This window comes from Perognathus longimembris, chromosome 28 (assembly GCF_023159225.1).
Source record: "Perognathus longimembris pacificus isolate PPM17 chromosome 28, ASM2315922v1, whole genome shotgun sequence".
Classification (NCBI taxonomy): Eukaryota; Metazoa; Chordata; class Mammalia; order Rodentia; family Heteromyidae; genus Perognathus; species Perognathus longimembris.
The window spans coordinates 46,463,030-46,468,019 of NC_063188.1; the positions used below are offsets into that span (position 1 = coordinate 46,463,030).

The 4,990-nt window shown below is 41.4% G+C and overlaps 1 long non-coding RNA gene across 1 annotated transcript; it reads left to right on the forward strand.

Moving 5' to 3' along the window:
• Positions 1-1,297: 1,297 nt before the first annotated feature.
• On the forward strand, positions 1,298-1,561 carry LOC125344054. Its single transcript, XR_007209404.1, has 2 exons — positions 1,298-1,398; positions 1,438-1,561. It is a non-coding gene; the product is annotated as an uncharacterized LOC125344054 (long non-coding RNA).
• The last annotated feature ends 3,429 nt before the right edge of the window (positions 1,562-4,990 follow it).

The window sequence follows — 4,990 nt, forward strand, 5'->3', positions numbered from 1 at the left end:
TGTGCTTGTAATTCTTGCATTTAAGGAAAATTTGTCATTTTATTTCAAAGGTTTTCTAGGCAGTAACTCAGACTAAAAAAAAAGTGTCTCTTTTAAACCAAGCAGACTGAAGCAGTGGGAGGCACCTGGTGCCTCTAGGTTTCAGAGTTTTGCAAATGCAATTGAAAACCAAAGTGTAAATGTTAAAACAGAGATTACTAAAGGAATTGTTCCAAAGTGGAAAAAAAATTACAGCGACCAAAATGATTGTTTAATTGCTATTCCAGTTTGTCAATAGGTTTTTGTAACAGTTTCCAACAGGCTCACAGAAAAGAACAGATGATTCCTACACGTTTGTCAGATGTACCTTTGGCCCTCAGTAAGTTCCATGTAACATCATGCTTAAAAAACTACTTCTGTGTGTACCACCTTGTTGCCTTTAGTTGGAGTAAAGTGGCCTTATGTACATACTCATGATGTGAATCTGCAATTTGTGGCCAGCCCAGGTAGAGAAAGGTCGCTGTGAGAGTCTTTGTCTCTAAACAGCCAGTAGAGTGCTGGGAAAGGAGTTGTGTTGGAACTCAAAATAGCAGAGTGCTAGCCTTGAGCTAGAGAGCTGAGGGACAGCACTTAGACCCTGAGTTCAAGTCCAGTGACCAAGAGAAATGCCGAAGGTGCCTTTACCCCACAATGGAAAAATTATTCCTGGGGCAAAGTAATGTTGCATCCAGAGGCAGCAAGCCACTGCTTGATGGTAGAGATGGTGTCAGATCTTAGAGTCACTTGTGTTTGGCCCTTCAAAAGTTAATCTGAGTTGGGAAGTCCTAAAGAATAGTTTGTAAGCATATAAAGTTGGCTAAGGGCATAAGACCCTGGCTAGGTAAGGCCAACGCCCCTGAGTCAGCCTGAAGAAGTTGCAGAAGATAGATGATCTTCACCCATCAGCTCCCCTTTAAGATCAGGGCCCAGAGAAATGAATCCAAGGGCCACTGCCTAAACCATTGGGATGCCAGCCTGCAAAAGCCAGTAAATTTCACTAATGTCAGGCCTTAGGTTATGCTTCTTTAATCAGTTTATGAAGAAAGTTGCAGAAAACCCAGCAGGAGGTGTGACATTCTATTGGAGCCACAGGGAGACACCAATGCCTGCTGCTGCCATGGCCCCTGCCCATTTCATTTGTGTTAAGATCAAGGACGGCCTGACAGTCATCTGAAGCAATATACATCTTCACCCTGAGCATCTCTACTGTGGTAAACTCAAGCTTCAAAAGCTCAAAAAAATGTAAAAAAAAAAAATTGGTAAAGAAAACCTTGAAAAGGGATTTAAAAAGTAAGGATTGTCTTCAATTGTCACAGAATGCTTGAGTAAGTTGCTGATGGTATGCGGAAGCAGAAGATGGTGTGAATGGGTATGTGTTAAGTTTTATAAGACACAGCTTATAAAACAGTATAAGGAAAGACTTTACAAAGAGAATTGGGGAAACAAAAATGATTTCCTTTAGATTAAAAGGTTTTGGCATGTTAAAAGTGAGGAAGACAATCCCAAGAAAGTTTAAGTATATAACAAATGATATTAGTATGTCTTAAAATTGGAACTTCTGAGTAAGGTTGGTATGTAATCAAGTTGGCTATAATATAAATAGGTTTTCAGCTTTTGTAAAAGATCAGGTGAATACACTAATGGTGCTTAGACAACAATATCAACCCTTAGACTCATGAGTGACCGACTTATACATTGAGTTAACCCCATACACTGATGTGGGCATCTCAGAAGAACCAAGATTGGTTCCTCAGCCTCCAACGAGAAGGGAGGAATCTAAGACCAAAGTGATTCCATTTTGAAAATGCGGCAGCCATGTTAGAGTTAGAGCTGATTCTGAGAAGATGAGAGTGCAGTTACTGGAAATCACAACTATGTGCCCATCCAGTAGCCAACCAAACAACAGATAGGGGGCAAACTGACCTAGCCAAGAATAAACCTTTGTTGTTTTGAAATTTGCAGATGGACCCCAACCAATCAAGTTTGAACATATCTGGCATTGCTGAAGGTCAACCAATGGGATAGCTGCCAGCATGAGAAGCCCCTAAAGTTGTTTGTTCATCTGTATAAAAAGTGTGCAATCCACTTTCTCAAGGCCCTCATCTCTCAGCTGCATCTGGTGAGCATGTTGGCCTTAGTGCATGTTTGCTAATAAACGGTACCCTTGCTTTTGCATAGATCTCATTCTCAGTGGTCTTTTGGATATCAGAATTTTGGGCACAACACTACTAGAGGTTGCCCCAAAAGTGTTTGACAACAGGGACCTCCCCAATGAAAGTCAGCAGAAGTGAATTATCTGAACACTGCCAATAGCAATAACAGAACCGAAAATAAACCATACCCAGAGTTAAATATTGAGAGAGACTAAGTGATAGTCGGTGTGCTTACTGCCAGGAGAGAAGAAATTGGAAAAAGGAATGTCCCAAAAGAAAAGCATGGGAAAGAAGAAGAAATGACCTTTAATCTGCAGGATGATTGACCAGGCCAGGACTCCATTCCTGAGTTCCCAGGAGTCAAAGGTAACTCTTAAAATTGGGGACCACTCAGTGGACTTCTTGGTGGACACTGGAGCTGCTCATTCAATTCTAATCTCTTGACGATCTATATTTTCCAAAAACGATGCTTATCCAAGGGACAACTGTAAAATTAATCACTTTCCAAGGCCTTCAGAAAGAACTGTGGACTTGGAAAAAAATTATAACCCATCCATTTCTAGTAATTCCAGAGTGCCCTTATCCCCTGCTGGAATGAGATCTTTTTAGGAAATTTTAGGTTACTATTTCCTTTGAGGAAGATGGAGCTTTTATACCACTCAAATAGATGAAGAAGCTCCATTGCCAGTTCACATTCTTTTGACTTGTTTTTTTTATTTTTATAAGAGTTATATATGTTACAGGAGGAGGACCTGCATAAAGAGTTGGCAGCCACTTATCTCCAGGAACTAAAACAATGGTATCCACATTTGTGGGCTGAGAACAATTCTCCAGGCCTGGAACAGCACTGGGCACCAGTGTGCAGTTGACATCAGATGACTCTCCCATATGGGTAACATAGTTCTTCATGGGCCTAGAGTCATAGAAAGGAATTGGCCCCCACATTTCAAAGTTCCTAAAAGCAGGCACCCTGGTTCCATGCAAGTCATCTTGGAACACTCCTCTACTTCTGATCCAGAAGCCAGAGGATAAAGACTATTGACTTGTAGAGGCTTTGGGGGAACTAAAGAGGGTTGAGACAATACACATGACAGCTTCCAACCCCCATACTTTACTGAGCCTTCTATCTCCAGCTCTTAATTTGTACACAGTCCTGGACTTAAGAAATACCTTTTTCAACATCCCTCTTGTGCCAGTTAGTCAGCCCATTTCTTTTTTATTTTATATGGACATACCCTAGAGCAGGATTCTCTTGGCAATTATTTGGACCAGGGTGCCGCAAGGCTTTAAAAATTCTCTTATTCTGTTTGATGAAGTATTAAATCAGGACTTAACAATGTTCAGGTGAAGCTCCCCCAAATGCTCCTTACTTCAGTATGTTAATCATTTGCTCCTGACCACTGAGACAGAAATCCAATGCAGGGCCACCACTGAGGACCGCGTGGACACCCTCCAGACCCTTGGCTATTGAGTGTCTGCCAAGAAATTTCAGGTCTGTGTAACGACTGCAAAATATTTTAGATACATCCTCCAATAAGGCAAGTGAGCCCTGTCAAAAAGCTGTATTGAATCTGTCATGAGAATTCTGGTGCCAAAGAACAGGAGGCAAGTATGTGAATTAATGGGTCTTTAGAATATTGCTCTTTGTGGATTCCAAGTTTTGCAGAAATCTCAGGGCCCTATGTTCAAACCAGGGGAAAAAGAAGCCTTAGCCTTGACAGATGTGGAACTACAATCCTTCAAGCTACTTAAACAGGCTTTTGTTTCAACCCCGCCTTGGCTCTGACAGATATAACTAAGCCTTTCTTTATGTTCATTCTTGAGACAAAAGAAGCGTCAAAGTGGTTCTCACTCAGACTTTATGATCTCGGCACAAGCCAGTAGCTTATATATAAATAAAAAAGCTTGACCCTGTGGCCTCAGGATGGCCACCTTGTCTTTGAGCCATAACCCTGTCATGGCCATGTCAGTAAAGGAGACTGACAAACTGACTAAGAGTCAGGAACTCTTAATCACTGTGATGCATGCAGTAAAGACTCTGTTTCATAGTACACTAGAGTGTTGGCTGTCCAATGCTAGGATTACTCAGTATCAGACCCTGTTACTAGACCATCCTCATGTGCAATTTATCAAAACGCTCCTACCATATGATGACCCCACTATACTTTTAAATGACTGTTCAGATGTGATGGTCATGATTCAGCTGGCTCACCCCAATTCAACCAGAGGCAGTGCTCATTATTGATGGAAGTAGCTTTGTGCAAGAAGTGATGAGATATACAGGAACTACAGTCATGACAATAGATGATGTCATTTGGGCTCAAGCCTTAAACCATGGGGCTTCTGCTCAATGATCTGAGTTAATCACATTGACTCAAGTCCTCCAGTGGGCAAAGGTTAAAACTCTGACCATCTACACAGACAGTAAATATGCCTTCTCCATGGCCCAAGTCCACACAACCATCTATAAAGAAAGAGGATGACTCAACCTCTACAGGAAAAACCATCAGAAACAGGGAAGAAATCTTGGCTCTGTTGGAAGCAACTTGGCTACTGAAAGCAGTCACTTTAGTATATAGCTCATTAAAAAAAGTTTTGATGGTGGCCAATGGATTCTGCACAGCTGACACCATTGCTCAGAAAGTGGCTTTAAAATCAGTGGGGACTCTAAATATTCTATTGACTATCTGATCCCAGTCTGTCATCTAAGCCTGTGTACTCAGAAAAAGAGGAAGAGCTAGCCAGGACATACAATGGAAAGAAAATACCTGAAGGGTAATGGATCTTGCCAGATGGTAGCATTTTTTTAACATGAGTTC